Raw genomic sequence first — 17,862 nt, 5'->3', positions numbered from 1 at the left:
GGGCTTACGCCCTGCAAACGTAATTCTGTGCTACACATAGAGGGAGATCATATCGACTTCATGGCATAATGCAATCCAGGTTCCCCCACCTTCCCGCCTTCCCTATGAGGAGGCTCAGATGCATTAAGACGCAGACTGGGAATCAAGAAACCCCCATCTCAGAAATATCTAGTTCTGGGCCAACAGGTCAGTCTCGTTTAATCAGAACTCGCTTTCTCTCTGACTGGAGATTAGTGGCTCTTGATTTGATCCAGCCTGCCTCTTTGCAGAGCAGGCTGCATATATCCTAGAGCAAATCTATTGGAAGTGATGTTTTCATTAGAAAGCCATATGGCGGGCTCTTAACTACGATTCTGTGCTTTCTGCAGGTGGTCAGACAGAAGGTAGGCAAATCTGCCTGGTTTCTCCTTTCCGAGAGACCGGCTGCCCCGGAAATGATACCCACGCCTGCATCTGCAAGCGAGGCCCAATTAGCAGGAAGAAGACTCACCAGGGACTCTTCAGAAATAACTCGCTCCTTCCCCTCACTGGTAATTCCAGAAGACTTCCACCCCCAATAGTCATGTCCCCAGTTATTTGCCCCAGCTGCACTGCCCTGCCAATGACCAAAGCGGGGCTTTCTGTCCCTTTGGGATCCCCTGTGAGGTTTGCAGCACCCTTATCATGCTCTGCAGGCAAACTGCTGAATCCTCTTTAGCACAAGAAAGCCATGCCCTTTGCAGGACAAAGGGCTACCAGCTACAGCTGCCGCCTGACTTTCAGGAAGGGCTGTAGCTCAGGGGTAGAGCAGAAAGTCCGCAGTTCAACTCCTGGCATCTCCATGAAGGGCTGGGAAAGGTTGTTAGCTGAAAACCCTGGAGAGCCACTGCCACTCAGTGTAGACCATACTGAGCTAGATGGACCAATGGTCTGACTCTGTACAAGACAGCTTCCTGTTATCCTCATATCAAGGAGAGGGGAATTTGCAGCCTGGAGTTAGGGATGGGGAAGAAATTTCAGTCAGTTCATATTTAAATATGAACCTACCTAATTTGCTCTTCCTGAAACAACACACAAACCGAAACACAGTTGTCCTTCAAAATTCAGACTTCTCCAGATTTTGCAGTGCAGTTCTCCAGGCCAAGTGGTGTGTACAAAAATGCATATACTAGGGTAAAGTGTGCACAACAACCTATATTGTAGGGAAAATAGCTGTACTGAAAAGTGCATTGTATTAGGGAAAACAGCTTTGCAAAAATGTGTGTGTCAGGAGAAATTTGCACTAAAGCAATGGTGGATTTTCATGAAGTTGTTGTTATTATTGTTGTTGTTGTTGCAACTTATGGAAATATGAACAACAAAATTTAACATTGGAAATATAAGAAACTGAGAGAATCTGAAACTAACAGATTCACCCGTCCCTACCTGGAGTCTGTGTGGAAGGGTGTGGAACGTGTGGCAGTAGCTGTGGCCTTCAGTCAGCAAGGAAAGAGACCTGGATAACGTTGTCAAGACTGGGTGGCTGCCATTTTAGCACACAAGAGGATGTGTGGAGGGGGGTGTTCAGCAGCGGCACATGCGAGTGAGGCTCAGACATGGGGAGTTCTGAGTAGCGGTTCAGACCTAGAATGGGAAGCTGGCAGTTTGGGGAGGTGCTGGCATTAATGGAGATTTGGGCAGGCAAGATATAATGGGTGTTCAGCGGCATATTCAGGGAGTGTATCATCTGTGTATACATGTACAAAAACAGTGTAGCTGTACACTCAAATAGTAATTTGTATGTAATGATCAGTGCATGTCCTGTTTGTGTACCTGTGTACATAATAGCTAAGCTGGGCTAATGAACGGCTGTTATACATGTCTGGAAATAAGAAATAAGAGCTCCGTGCAAAGTGCGCACAACCCTACTTAGAGCCTGAAACCACCTGAGATTATATCAACAATATAAGCTTATATTGGTTTCATTTCACCTTATTTTTATTTTTTATGATTTGATTTATAAGCACAACGAACACAACACACACACACACTTATTTACCACATACCGGCTTCTTTAACATATTTTTGCAGTGCTGTTCAGCATCCTTGTGTCACCCCGCTACCCTCCTCTTGCTCTTTGGTACCATTTTTCTTCTTCTTTGCCCTCACTGTCCTTGGCCTCACTTGCTCTTGTTGCCATCCCATCCGATTGACAAAATCACATGGTCTGCCACTGCCAATGGTGTGACGATACTCTGAGTAACGTGATCCCACCACTTTACGCTCATATGGAAAATCTGGTAGGTTGTTATTGCTAAACAGACTAAACAGCAGCAAGGGCAAGTGAGGGCAAGGACAAAGTTTAAATAGAATGCCAAGAAACAGTAGTTAAAGAAAGAAAAGAGCACCCAAACAAAGCAAATGTTCAGCAGGGTTTGGGGCAGGGGCTTCTCTGAATGTGTCTATTTCAAAGTGAGTATCCTTGGTGCAAACTTTGCACAAAGTCCACCAGCTGATGCACACGGAAATGAGGGACGTGTGATAAATGGAGTTTTAAAGCGAGAATTACTGGCCACACAGTACTTGAAAAGCCTCACCAGCAAAGAAAAGGGCATTGCTCATTTTGATGCTGTTGATCTGGCAACTGTTTGATGACATATGTACTACATTAACAAATGGCATCTCTGTTCCCATCATAGCATCACCGAGTGTCTCAGCTCTTGGCAAGACAATCGCTCATCTCCTCTTTGCAATGATGCGTCTTTGCCTCCTCTTGGGCCTTTCATGCAAAGATACACAGATATGAAAAATGCACTGTAGGCGTGCTTGGGCCTAATGTACTGAGATGTGAATCAAGATGCAGATGTTTTCATTAATGAGTGCATCCATTTTCTCGGCATTCCTACAGTACCTCTGCAGACATTTTCTTGGTTATTTCTCACATCTTCACATCTAGGGTCCAGAGGGGAAATGCCTTAAGGTGTTTTTTTTTAATTAAAAAAAACCTAAGAATAGTTCTAAGGACCAAAGGGGCTCTTGGAGCCAATGAAAGGACACCTCCAGATTTCTCAGATTGGTGGTTTCAATGGCAGTGTTAGCACATCACACAAAAGTGTTGTTTTGTGCAACCTGCAATAGCAGGAACAAGCCACAGCAGGCCTTAGACTCAAGCACTCTCCTTCCTCTCTTCTGCTCCCAAATGGCTGAGGGTGGCAGACTAAGTAGGTGTATTAATGTTCTGTGGCTGCTTCCAACAAGTCCTATGAGGAAAGGCTGAAGGAACAGGACATATGTGGCCTCAAGAAGAGAAGACTGAAAGGGAACATGAGAACACTGCAAATTTTCAGCCAGAAGAGGGCAAATACATGTTTTTTGCTGCCCCAAGGTGGAGATGGCCAAATCTGTCCATTTCGCTTTCTCTCAGTTCCTAATTTTTCCACGCTTTAACTTCAGTTCTCCACATAAGTTTGCATACAAAATCACAGAATCATAGAGTCATATTTTTTGAAAAGAAACTCCTCATGAAAAATCAGTGCAAATGTCTCCTAATATGATGCGAGTTTAGTGGTGGGAATTTCTCCTATACATTTTTGCATGCAATTTTGCCCAAAACATTTTGGTAAAACCATTTCTCTTCATCTAAGACATTTTTGTTTGTTATTTTCACTCATATAGATGCACTTTGCACTAATATATGCAATTCTATACACACAATACTTGGCTGGAGAACTGCACTGCAAATTTTGGAGAAGTGCAAATTTCTAAAGATGGCTGTGTTTCGGGAAGTGCAAATTACATAAATTCAAATTTGATTGCGAATTGAATTGAATTTCTCTCCTAGTTACACAAAATGCGCAGATTTCTAAAAAGGTACGGCCAGAGGCAAAAGTTAGTTTCACAAGGGCGGCTTGAGGGGGGGAAACTGCAGGCCAAAAACAGGCAGACACAAATCTACCTGAGAGCTCGCCAGGGGGAACTTCCCTCATCCCTTTGCTGAGCAGAACAGCTGACACAGATCCCTACCTCAGATGTCTCATTTGCACTAGATTTAGAGCTAGTAAGAAATGGCATGGGGCCCTTCTGAGCAGCAATACAAACCCGTTTTTCACTTTATCCATACCCACATAAATGAGAGAAACCCTTGTCTCACCGACATGCTCTCTGTGGATGCCAGAAGAGGCAGGGAAGGAGACTGGTAACAACCACAAATAACAGCTTGGTAGTAAGTAAAGGTAACATTTGTGGACCCCCTGGAAAAAAGGCAATGTGCATGGGAAACAAACTCTTAATCCGCTTTTCAAATGTAAGAGCTCAAACCATGCTGAAGTGAGTCCCACTGTGTTCAATGGGGTTTCCTCTCAAATCAGGGCACACAGCTTTTCGAAAGGAGGGAAAGGAGCTTTGATACCGTGCAAAGCTGGGAAGAAAATGACTCGGCAGACTTGTGCTCCTGGCAAGTAGGCAAAAAGTAGTCCACGTGCTTTGCAACTGCAAGCGTGCAATTTTTCAGGATGCAAGAGCATTTTGAAGTTTGGGACTTTAAACTCACGTCGCCGTAGGGCAGGTTTTGCAGTTCAGAAGTATTGACTTTATTTGCATTCTTCTGCTGGATTACTCTTAATGCCTTTTGTATGGACAGGACAGATAATGGATACTATGAAAACTATTCTTAAAAAATACTTGTAAAGTAAACAAAAGATGATAAAGAAAATGGAAGGTGAAATTTCAGTGGCGTTACTAAGAATCAAATACAGAACTGTTTCCATGGGAAGCAGTGTTTGTGTTTACCTGTGTGTTAGTTAAGTGTGTGCAACGGTGTGTGGATCTTGTCTCACCCACTACTGGAATATGACCCCCAACAGCTTTCCACAGGGGTAATGTGGTCCAAAAAAGGTTCCACACTTCTGGTGCATAGGAATGGTGTTGCCTTCAAAGCTGTTGCCCACCTTTGTCTCTCTGGTTTCTGAATCTCTGACTTCTGTAAGTGTACCCCCCCCCCTTTTCAAGGTTCCCCTCAGTTAATATTGGCCTCCTCGCTGAATAAACCAATCCAAGCATGCAGCCCTCACACTAAGCAGTGCATGCACAAAGTTACTTCTCCCACATCAACACCACTCGCACGAACACCAGCACTCTTCCACCAAGGAAGAATATCTCTGCGCCGAAAGAGAAAGGGAGGTTGAGATGGGAAAGGGAGGCGTGGGGATGGGGGAAGAGTGGGAAGCTGAGTGTCAAAACAGGAGGAGGGGAAATCCAGCAAGGTGAATGCTCATTTTAAGAACAGCAGCAAACAAACAAACGCAATGGATTATACTGAAATCTCAGAACGACAATTACCGAGCGCGAGGCTCAGCTGATGCGATGGGGCGAGGACCCATTTAATAATGCATGAGGCGGCGAGTGTCTTTGTGCTGCTTCTGCCGATGCCTCCGTCATGTGGAGGAAATGAAAGGGAAAAAAGCCCCATCACTTCAGACTTGCCTTTAATTAATTCCTTGGAGTATGAGAAGGAGCCCAAAATAGTTACCGAGAGATGTTGCCACTGTACTCTGGAGAAGATGTGCAGCCTGCCACGAGGGCAGGAAAGCGAAGGACAATCCCTGGGCCCTGTCTCTTTCCAGGAGATCCAGACACTGGGGTCTGGCAGGGCTGAGACTTAGGAGAAGGATGAGGGAGGAAGTCAGTTTGGGTTGCATCCTAATGCAAACCTCTCCTAATTTGCATCCCCCCCCCAAAAAAAGAAAAATATGTGCAAACCAAAATGTAGCTATCATTCAAAATGTGCACTTTTCCAAATTTTGCAATTTTCCCAACCAGAAATATACAGAAAAATGCACATGCTAGGAAATGCGCATAAAAATCCATGTTAGTGAAAATGTGCACAAAATGCTTTTTATTAAGAGGAAAGGTTTGCAAACGTCTGCATATTAGACAAAAAATACATGCAAAAATGGGTATATTGAGAGAAATGCTGGCTTAAATGCTGATCAAATTTCACGAGGACTTGAAAAATAAAGAATCACAAGTCGATGCAAAAAGGTGGTGGACTGAACTTAAGACTGGAAAAAATAGAAACTTAATTTGATAGATTCGTCCCACCCTAGGCAGGAGTATTGGTATCCCTTTCCACAGCACCTTACCAGAATGTTGGGACCTAGTATCCTATATGTCCCCCTTGGGTTCAGGGACACAATGCACAGTCACATGACATATTATTTGACCTCTGAGGCCTACTAGAGCCCTTCAGCGCTCCTGGGGCTGATGGGAGTTGGAGTTCAGCAACCTGCAAAGGTTCCTCACACCTGGGTTAGCAAATAGAAGTTTATATGGTCAAGTCAACGCCTTGGCTGCTGCATTCTGCATTTGTTAATTGTTTTATCCTTATTTGTTTTAACTAAAGCTGCTTCTGAAAGCAGTGGCTGGTTCTTCTGGACAGCTGGCAACCTAAAACCAATCTACTTTCCTGTATCTGAGAAACACTGAACAATTTTTCTTCTCTCTCTGCCCCCACTCCCCATCCACGCTGCCATATGCAATGACCCCTGATTGCAGCTTTCTCGTAACACACACGGCCATATTCCCAGGCCACTCGGTTCCTTCCAGCCAAACGGTGCCACCATAAATGCCCTTGCCTTTGGTTGCTAAGAAGCCACAGGACCTTTGTCACCTCACCTTCATCCCTGCCGCTTGGTCCCTGCACTGCAGCCCCAGAGACCAGAAACAACAAGCAAACGGGATCTCGCTCTCACACTCTCGCTCTCTCTTTCACACGCACAGCACAAGATGAATTGGCTTCTCTCTCCTGTTCTGACAGATACATTATCTCATCTGGCTGGTTTCACAGTCCACAGGAGAACCGGGAAGTAAAGCTTGCTTTGCAATTAACTGATTGCAGCCTCTCTGTGCAGAAAGGCAGCAACCAGGATGGATAGGGAAGCAGTAGGCAAAGGGTGATTCCCCCTTGGAGGCAGGACTGGAGGCTTCCCAAAAGCAAACCATTTATAGTTGAAATTCTATGCAAGTTTACTTAGGGGTGCAGCCTACTACTGCTCAGAGAAGATCCACTGAAATTCATGGACAGAAGTTAGTCTGCTTTGAGTAGGACTAACATTGGCTATAACCATTAGCCAGAAGTACAACTGTGTTCAGTGGGGCTCATTCCCAGACAAGCAGCCACAGGAATGCAACTTCACAATTAAGCCATATTGGCCAGCCTTCCTCAACCTGGTGCCCTCCAGGTGTTGCTGGACTGCAGCTCCCATCATCCCTGGCCACTGGCCATGCTAGCTGGGGCTTATGGGAACTGGAGTCCAACATTTGAAAGGCACCAGGTTGTGGGAGGCTGTCTTAGCCTGTGCACCCTCTCGAAAAGATGGTACAGAAAGGCTATTCAAAAGCATTTTGGGAACTTAGTAGGGTGTGAGAAATTACAGAGCAGCACCTATCTGATAGCAAACACAAGAAATAGTCTCTTGTGGTACCTGAAAGACAAACAGATTTATTGTGGCTTTCTAGACTACATCCCACTTCCTTGACAGCACTCAATCCATCTGATAAAAGAGGCTTTAGTCTGCTGATGTAACAATTCACCTGTGAAGCCTTTGGAGACTAGGGATGGGGAAGATATTTAATTCAGTTTGCATCTGAAGGCAAACTTACCCAATCCATACTTTCCAAAACAATACATGAACCAACACAACATCATCCTTAGAAACTCACATTTATCCAAATTTTGCACTGTGGTACTCCAGCCATGTGTTCAAAATAGGTTCAAAAATGCATGTGCTAGGGTGAAGCATACATAAAACGTCATTTATTAAGGGGAGCTAACATGCTGTGATGGTTCTAGGGGTTGCTCGTGCGTAAGCCGGTGCAAACACCCGGCTGTATTGCCTGAGTGAACCTTTTATGTCCGGACAGCCACTCACCCGTGGCTGTCTCAATCGCTGGCAGAATCCGTCAGTGGGCGTTTCTTAATCTTCTTCCAGCAAATAAGCTCTTTGACGCCTAGTCTCCTCCTACTCTCTCTGTGCGAAAGCCTTCTGCGCAAGGAGGGCGTAGGCAGCGGAGGACCTCTACTCTCCCCGCTGGTCCCCGGCAAGGAGTCATGGGACCGCCTCGCCGCTTCCCCCATCTGCCCCCCTTCTCCACTGGTGCTACGCTGATTCTCTTCCCCAGAAGATGGGCTGCCTCTCCCAATCCCGGGACGCTCTCTGGAATCCCTCTGGATTTTGCTCTCTCCCTCCGGCACTGATGGCAGTTCCCTGACACATACCAAAACTCTTTGCATTGGGAGAAATTGCATAATTTTGTAAGCATTTAAATGTGGGTGGATTTTGGTGAGGACCTTTTTCTATTTAAAAAATGATGTGGAAATGTGGAAAACTTAATTTACAGCTGGAAAAATGAAAGGAACAAAAGTTGACAGAGTAAACCACCCCTAATTTTGACACAAGACTCTTTGTTGGTCCACTTGCGAAATATTCCAGCCTCCTATCAGAGTGTTCTCTTGAGGTGCCACCTCTCACAACTTAATTATCTCCTGTATCTGATAATTGAGCTCTGTGCCTCTGTAGGGAAGCCTAACATGTGGTGAGGCTTTACCCTTTCAAAGAATCCTCTCAAGACACTCCCAACTGCCATTTGATAACCACCTTTATGATGATGCAATGCCTTCTTTCCCCTATCTTCTATCACTTAACCTGCCAGTATCTCCAGATTATTCCTAAACATTGCCAAATGGTTCCAAGGCTGCTTGACCCACACCTCACTCTGCCCAATGGTAGGGCTGCCCCCATCTCTCTCGTACTCACCCCACCAAACACACAGTTGCTGCAATATGTACGTAAGAAGAGCCTGCTGGATTAGGCCAATAGCCCATCTAGTCCAGCATCCTGTTCTCCAAGTGGTCAACCGGATGCCCCTGAAACCAGGACCTGAGTGCAACAGCCCTCTCCCCCCTTGTAATTCCCAGCAGTTGCCTCTGACAGTGGAGGCAGAGCATAGCCATAATGGCTAGTAGCCACGGATAGCCGTTACATCTACAAATTTGTCTAATTCTCTTTAAAAGCCATCTAAATTGGTGGCCATTACTGCCTCCTGTGGGAGCATGTTCCACAGTTGACAATGCACTGTACAAAGCAGTTCTTATTTTGTTTGTCCTGAATCCTCCAACATTCATACAGTGGTACCCCGCAAGACGAATGCCTCGCAAGATGGAAAACTCGCTAGACGAAAGAGTTTTCCGTTTTGGAGGTGCTTCGCAAAATGAATTTCCTATGGGCTTGCTTCGCAAGACGAAAATGTCTTGCGAGTTCCTGCGGTTTCCCCCCCTTCCCCCCCTTTTTCTAAGCCGATAAGCCGCTAAACCGCTAATAGCGCTAATCCGCTAAGCCGTCAATGGGCTTGCTTCGCAAGACGAAAAAACCGCTAGACGAAGAGACTCGCGGAACGGATTCTTTTCGTCTTGCGAGGCACCACTGTATTCACTGAATGTCCATGAATTCTGAGAAATGGAGAATAGGAGGCACTGCTGGTCTCCTTCCACCCTTACAGAGGAAACGGCGGGGGCTGCCCCTCAGGTCTGCTGAGCTCTGCACCTTCCCAGCATGATTCAGCATGGGTCCATTTCCTCCTGCAACAGACTTTGATTCCCAGTTCAACCACTGGGCAAGGTTGGTTAGATTCACCGCCATCCCATTCCTGATGTAGATCTTCATTTCCCGCATCTTCCGTGGTGGTTTGCCTCATGTGCCACAATATATGGAGCTAGCACTGGGCTAGTTCATACGTTCTGGTGCTCCTCTCCCTTTTGCAATTGTGCATGAACCTTCTGTTTGGAACAGTCACCTCACACATAGCATGATGGTAGGGTGTCTTACATTGCCCATTTGATACCAATGTCTTTGTCTTCAGTTGTTCAGACATCCTGGGCCCTTACAGCTTAATCTCACTCTGTTGTTCTCTCATGATGTTGCAGTGGAGCGCCTGAAAACTCTGACAGAGCCCAAGACTACGTGATCTCCAACAATCTGACAGACGCATTTTCCGCCCTCCTGCTTTCACAGGAAACATTTGGTATGTGCAAACATTTATTTGGAGGTGTAACATTTAAGGCCTGCAAATATTTGAAAATGCAACCTTCAGGAATGTGGGGCCCATAAAATCAGGCTCATTTACCCTCAGAATCCACAAGGGTGAATTATTTCCTCACAGCATTCAGAGATCTGGTCACAGTGCGAGCCCTAAAACATCCTGAGAAGTTTGATTTAATGTTATAGGGGGTGTGCTGTTTTGCTGTGCCAGATGAAGAGGCAGCCCCCTCTTTTAGGTACTCCACAGCCTAGAAGTAGTGAACAAAAGGTGTTTTAATACAAAGCCCATTAACCTGCTCTTGAGTACTAAAGCTTTCAAAAGAACGCAATGTGCCTCTTCATAACTGGGAACCTCGATAAGGCAATGTTTGCTAAGTTAACTGTTCCACTAAGTTCAAGGTGCTGGTACTGCTGTACAAAGCCCCATAAAGCTTGGGATCTGGATACCTAAAGATCACTCTTTATAGACCCAACCGATAACTGTACTCTACAGGAGAAGGTCCATTCCCTACAATGCTGGAGTCAGGCCTCTAGCATGGTGGCCGATCCACTGTCCCTCAGACCTTGTGGGGGGCCAGACTATATTTGGGGGGGGGGGGAAATGATGCAAGAACACCATGAGCCCCGGTGGCTGCTTACCTGTGTCGTGTGAGTGGCAGGGGCTGGTGGCAGCAGCAGCGAAGGAGGGACGATGAGCAGCGCGCGAAAGGGCTCCAGAGAGGGGCTGCTTAAAATGGTGGCCCCTCGAGCACTGCTGCTGCTGCTGCTGGCACGAACAAAGCCCAGCCCCCTTCCTCCTCTAGGCAGGACGGGGAGAAGCCAGGAGGAGGGAGGGAGGAGGAGTTGCCGCCGCCACCGCCATGTGAGGAAGAGGGAGGGAGAGGGAAAGAATGTGCGTGCTGGCGAACCACACAGTGATGTCCACAGGCCAGATCCAGAAGGCAATTGGGCCCAATCCAGCCCGCGGACCTTAGTTTGCTGACCCATGTATTAGACAGTCACCGCCTCTGTTGTCTTTTGGTGCCTGCCTGGTATTGAATCCCTTCCTCTTTCAACAAGCCTTTAAAGCAGAGCTGTATCCCAGTCTGCATCTGCACTGGATTTGAATGATTTTATAACTGAAATTGATTTTTATATCTGAAACTCTATTTTTGAAAGTACATTTAACAAAGAAACCCCATTCCCCTCCTCCTACCCCACCCCGCCCCAGACATTCCATGCAGGTTACTATGTTCCAGTTACTTAAGTAGCAGGTAAGCTTATGAAATACTTCACGCTGTTGGTTTTGATCTCTGTCCAGATCGAGCGTCTCTTCCATGTCTTCTTAACAGGTTATTCCAAAATGAACCATGAGTTGATGGTGGCTACACTGTTTATTCAACACATAGGAAAAGACCAGTACTAAACTGTTTCAAAGTCATCCTTGCTTTTTGTATTCCGCAGTGCTCCAAGTCCTCTCTTCGAGGACTATATATTAAAAAGATTTTTGGTACTGGGATTGTTGCTGCCTCACTCACTCAGGCCCCCCCTTGTGGGCTTCCCACAGCCACCATAACAGCCACTGTGAGAACAGGATGCTGGACTAGATGGGCCAATGGCCTGATCCAGCAGACTCAACTTAGGTTCTTATGTCCCTAAGTTGTTTTGTTAGTTTCTCCATTTGGGCTGCATTCCACACCCTCTCCCACTGTGCCACTAAATTCATGTTGGTAGCCATCTCCCAAGGTTGAATAATTAGCAGTCTAGCAAAACTGCTTTTATTGCGGATGGTTTTTTTAATGGATAAGCACTTTCAGCTGTTTCACAGAAAGCGATTTGTGCATAGAATTAAATAAATAAAATACATAATTTAGTAAACTGACCACAACAGTTTCTAAATAATATTTCATAGAACATTTACTTAAATTTCACCATAGATCTGCTTGCATTTATCGTGGAATAGGGTACAACTCAAAAACATTCAGCCATTCTTACTGTCTTGAAAGGTGTTCATGGCAGGGTGAGGAAAGCAGCATGGATTTAGATTGCAACTGTGCATATTAATATGAATGTATACTATGAGATTTCCTTACTCAGATACTTAACTGAATAGCATGTGTGGCATGCATGTCTCTTATAAGGACATCAGAAGAGCCACGTTGGATCAGGCCCAAGGCCCATTTAACCCACCATCCCATTCTCACAGTGATCAACCTGGTTCCTGTGGGAAGCCCACAAGCAGGGCAGGAATGCAAGAGCTCTTCCACTTGTGTTCTAGTATTCAGAAGCATGCTACCTCCAGCTGGAGGTAGAACCTAGCCATTGTCTCTATTAGCCATTGCTAGCCTTATCCTCCAGCATCACTCCCAAAATTACAAGAAAGTATAGACTGCTACTGGTGAATAGAGATAGGCCACGTGCACACCATACATTTAGAGCACTATTATACCCACATTTAAAGCCCTGTTACATCACTTTAACAGTCATGGTTTTCCCCAAAGAATCTTGGGAATAATAACTGGTTAAGGCATACCCTCCAAAATTTCTCCAATGAAAATAGGGACATTCTAAGGAAAAGCAACCAGCATGAGTTTGATTAAACTGCGGGAGGCAGTGGAAGACAGAAGTGACAGGCGTGCTCTGGTCCATGGGGTCACAAAGAGTCGGACACGACTAAACGACTAAACAACAACAACAAGGAAAAGCAGGACATTCCGGGATCAAATCAGAAACCAGGACGGCTTCTGTAAATCTGGGACTGTCCCTGGAAAATAAGGACACTTGGAGGGTCTGTTAAGGGTGCCAAGAGATATTAGGAGACGCCCCCCCATTCCCTTCACAGAATTACAGTTCCGCGAGTTCCCTAGGAAAGAGGGAGTGACTATTAAACCACTCTGGGATTGTAGATGTGAGGGGGATAAGAGTTTCCAACAACTCTCAGTACTCTCAGTATAATGAACTACAGATCCCAAGACTGACAGATTCGCCCATCCCTATATCATGGAGATCAAAACAGCAGCTCCAAGTCATCCAGCACTGATCACTGCAATGCCTGCAGCCATGGGCAAGCCTGCAGGAGTCCCCCAAAACCTGGAATCAGTGCTGATCATTAATGTAGTCTGTGTACTCAGATCTCTGTGCAATCGCTATGAATTCCAAATGTCACTCTTCTCTTTGTAAAAATGGTGATGACCCCTACTATGTGCCAGTAGTTTAACGCTTTACTATCTGCCTGACAATGTCAGAACTTTCTCTGATATCAAATTTCATTATCTTTTCTCCCTTTTTCCCCCGGCTTCTAAGTAATATCTTTAATTTGTATTTTTTCTCTCTAGACAGTTTAGACAATTCGAATTTTAGCCTCTGAATGAATTGCACGTTTTGTTATTCTGTTTTATCTGCACAGCTTAATGTTACAATGAACATTAAAATAATAATTTTTAAAAGAGCTGAAATCCACATCAGAAATACGTTGCTTGGTTACTATGTATATTCTGGTTCCATTTAGTTAAAACAATTGCTTAATGTTTTCAAGATCATAGCAGATGCCAAATTAAAAATTAGTGGATTTGATGCATTTATATATTCCACATTATTCTTGTACAAAAATGCCCAACCTTCTAGGACCAGAAACTCTGCTTGGTTTATGGACTTCCCGTAACAATCAGGGAACAAACGAATTAATTTGACATGACCTCAGATTTCCAGAGGCTCAAGTTGTAAACCATCCCATTTTACCTCACCCTTAATAAGGACTAGGAATATCTTTCTGTGCTATGCTAATTATTGTTCGGTGATTTATGATGATGTTAGATATTTGTGGATTATTCTGTTAAATTATTGTGTTTTCATCATTTTGACCATTTTTTTTTTATTAGTAAGCTCAATGCTCAGAGGTAGGAAGGGAAAATAATATGACAAAACAAATAAATAAATGCAAAACGAAAGATGCCAATCGTTCATTGTACCATCAGATACTCCTCACCTACTGAACACGCACACCAGTGTTGTGCTGTGGTCAGTGTTGAACTAGAACCTTGGAGCTCACGTTTTAAATCCCATCTCAGTCATGAAGCTCACTGGGTGAACTTGGACTGGTCACCGTCCTTCTGCCTAACTTTTTCATTAGATGTTTTAATGCAGGTTGTAAACCGCTTTGAGATTCCCCCCCCCCTTAAAAACATAAAGCAGTATAGAAATGAAATGAATAATAATAATACCTCACAGGGTTGTTATGAGGGGAAAACGAGGAGGGGTTGAACCAGGGAGGAAGATAGGATATAGATTTAATAATAAATGAATGAAATAAATTCCAAAATGAGATACAGTTTTCAGTCAACTTCAGAGAAGCATACTTGGTTGACTGAATAAATGCAAGAAGGAAGAGAGGGAAGGGGATACTTTCTCCTGGAGCGGCTGGCGGGTAGGCCAGCGCTCGGAGGAGCCAGTCGTCTGGCATCACAGTTTTCTGAGACAGGGCACAGCAGACACAACAAGGGTGCACTGGGAGACCCAATCCAGTGTTCCTACTGGTCTGCTTGCACCGCACCAATCTTGTTAGCAGCCCGTTATTCCTCCTCACAGTTCTAAATCCCAGAATGGTTTCACAGACCACCCACTCTTTCCAAAGGAATTCTGGGAACTGTAAGACAGTGAGGGAAACGAGGGTTTCCTAACGATGACTGGTGCTCTTAACACCTCCCAGGATTCTTTGAGGTAGCCATGACTGTTTGAAGTGGTATGATACTGCTTTACTCCATATACGCCCACTTGACGACTTCAGTTTGTGGAACTGGCACATAATATGCCACAAAATGCCCTCTCCACATTTGTAAGAACTCAATATTTTAGCGTGGCAGCACCTACATTTTGGACCTTCCTGCCTACTGATACCGGGCAAGAGCCGTCACTGTACTCTTTTCGGCGCCTGCTAAAAACATTTTTGTTTAGACAAGCCTACCTAGTTGTTTAGAGAGCTGACGCATGTTTCAATCTGTTTTTAGTCCTTTGTTATTTTAACTTTTTGAAAGTCTTCCATTGTTGCTGTTAATTTTTCTTATTGATAATTTTATTGATTTTTCTTTTTTGTAAACAAGGGTGTACAATTTTTAATAAAATAAATAAGTACATAGTGCCAGGTGGGTCTTGAGTTTGAAAAAAAAGGGCTGCTTCGTGCATCCACATTCGTCACATGAGGATTTCTACGTCAAGTGACGGTGTGCATGTGCAAATGACTCACCGGAGGTCAAGCACCCAAAGACAGCAATTTCATATTCCTTCTGCATCGTCTCAAAACCCAGTACAGTAAGCTAGTAGAGTCTGTTCACACATCTGGCAAGGAGCCATCGAGTGTTGTATAATCAAAGCGATGTCCTTTCATGTGTTAACTGGCCACCAAGAGCTTTTTCTAGGTTGAGTGTAATCCAATATTTACTACAGAACAATCACACAATGAAAGCATGATTCATCACGGCTGGAGGTCTGGTTTTTGTTGTTGTTTGTTTTTTAAAGAATCCTGTCCAAGAAAAATAGGAGCAGGTTCTCTCGCCTTTCATTTGGCTAGATTATTTGACCTTTCACAAAGAGCTGCCTGGGAATCCCTGAATTTCTAGACACTTCACCTTCTTCCACCCCATCAAGAAAATTGAGTAGCGGTGTACTTGAGGATGGCGTGGAAGAGACAGGAATGATCACGGAAATTATTTGCCATCTGTTATGTTCCTTGAAACTAAGAGTCAAGCTCTATGCCAGCAGAAGCCTGCAGATTTCAACAAACTTGAAAGGTCAGCAAACAAAACAAAAGCCCAGATCATTTATCCCAGCTTTGGTCATTCAAACCTCCTAGCTTTCCTGATTCAACATATATATCATGTGGTGAAATTTCATCTGTGTCATGACATTTTTGAAGCACTGCACGCTCCCAAGCTTTAAGGATTTGGGGGAAGCAGGTACAAACCTTGATAAAGAAAGAGCTTTGCACTGTGGAACCTCAAAGTTTGACACGTTTATTATAGCACAAGATTTCCTGAGTCTAATGAAGTGAACTGTATGTCAAATAAAATTATTATTATTACTAATTTAATTTCTATCCCTCCTTCCTCCAAGAGTAGCCTAGGGCAGCAAAATACCAAAGTAGTAAAACAATGCCATGATAAAATAATATTAAAACATTTTGAAAAAAATTAAAACATCTAAATTGTTTAAAAGCAGGCAGAGTTCAAAACAGCTAATAATTTCAAGGCGCTGGCACCTTGAAGTGGGCCTAGTAGCTCACTCTGTGCTTTCAGAACCGGTAACACAGGGTCCTGTCAGACTGCCCCACTAACCGGCCTAGCAGCTTCATTCTGCACCACCAGCAGCCTCTGGGCTGTCTTATGACATAAATGTGTTAGCCTTGAAGATGTCACAAGAGTCTTCTGCCCAAACCTAATTTTTTTATCAAAATGCCTGGATTTCCCAAAGATCTGGGGTCTAGGTCTTTTAAAATACTTGAAGTCATAGTGAAGATTTTATGCACTTTAAACACCACTGATCCAAGCTTTTTAGCACTGCCAGTATATTCAGCAAAAGAGACTAGCCCTCCTCATTATCAACAAGAAGAATTTTACAGGATGACCAGCACACCATATCTTCCAAAAAGAATAATAATAATAAATCAAAGAGTGGTTATCAGTGGCGTAGCGTGGGGGGTGCAGGGGGGGCCGGCCGCACCGGGCGCAACATCTGGGGTTAGGGCAAATCCACGGGTTAGGGGGCGCAAATCCACGGGTTAGGGGGCGCAAATTACTTGCCTTGCCCCGGGTGCTGACAACCCACGCTACGCCACTGGTGGTTATACAAGAGGAAAAAAAGGGGAATCAACGATCTTCCAGTTTTCAAAAGATTGTTTGCCTGGCCCCTTTGAGTACCGGTAAATTCTGACTTGCACAGGGCTAGTAGCTACTTATAGTGTTGTCTTGCATCTCACCCAGAATACAATAAGCCATGGTTTCCCAAACTTGGGTCTCCAGCTGTTTTTGAACTACAAATGCCATCATCCCTAGCTGATGGGAACTGTAGTCCAAAAACAGGTGGAGACCCAAGTTTGGGAAACCTTGAAATAAGCAAAGAGCTCCATGTCACAATTGAAAGAATACTAGATTGTTCTTTCTAAGCTTTAGAATCTAATGGTCTGCATGGCAAAAGGGGATAAAATATTATTAAAATAACCAAACCATTTAAAGCAGGCTTCACCAACCTGGTGCCCACTGGTCTTGCCAGCTAGGAATGATGGGAGTTGTAGTCCAAAAACAGCTGGAGACCCAAGGTTGGGAAACACTGCTCTAGATGTTTTGGAGCAAAACTCTCATCAACCCCAGCCAGCATGTGCTTCCCTTTTGGAAATATTAATATCCTACCCAAGAAATAGAATAATACACCCTGTGCAGGCATCCTTCAAGACAGCAAAGTCAACATGCAGGGGGTGGGATTGTACCCCTGGCTGGGACCTCTAGGCGTTGATTGGGCCTTTTGCACAACTCGGCTAGGCATTGTGAAGAGGCTCTGTACACAAGGTCTGAACAACACGTTGGAGGTCAGAGGGTGCAATTCCAATCCTCTCTCCATGCACGGACTGTATCCACTTCAAGGAAGTCTGGGCAGGGCTTTGTTCTGTCTATTGCATGACACTGACGTACTGGATCTGGAAGACACTGACGTACTGGATCTGGAAGGTTTTAATAATGCTTTTGGTTGGCATGCATACTTATGGTATGACAAGGTTAAGATCAATAAGGCCTTTAAGAACCATATTGTCAGAAAAGCAGTGTTTAATGTCTGGACAAAATATAAA

The 17,862-nt window shown here is 44.5% G+C and overlaps 1 protein-coding gene and 1 long non-coding RNA gene across 4 annotated transcripts in view; one reads left to right on the top strand and one right to left on the bottom strand.

Moving 5' to 3' along the window:
* Positions 1 to 17,862, top strand: part of LOC309346244 — a 60,491-nt gene that overhangs the window by 13,153 nt on the left and 29,476 nt on the right. For 2 of the 3 annotated variants that reach the window (XR_014158517.1, XR_014158518.1), the window contains exons 2-3: positions 369 to 530; positions 9,938 to 10,035. This is a non-coding gene — a long non-coding RNA (uncharacterized lncRNA). Of the gene's footprint in view, positions 1 to 368; positions 531 to 9,937; positions 10,036 to 11,383; positions 12,598 to 17,862 lie in introns of those variants that run through there. The other variant, XR_014158519.1, reaches the window with a different exon arrangement.
* EXTL1 (exostosin like glycosyltransferase 1) overlaps positions 1 to 17,862 on the bottom strand; it is a 62,242-nt gene that overhangs the window by 37,951 nt on the left and 6,429 nt on the right. The window lies entirely within an intron of this gene.

Source organism: Podarcis erhardii, assembly GCF_964252035.2.
Source record: "Podarcis erhardii genome assembly, chromosome: 7".
Taxonomy (NCBI): Eukaryota; Metazoa; Chordata; class Lepidosauria; order Squamata; family Lacertidae; genus Podarcis; species Podarcis erhardii.
The sequence above is the reverse complement of the archived record's forward strand: the minus strand, read 5'-3'. Positions and strand labels throughout refer to the sequence as shown.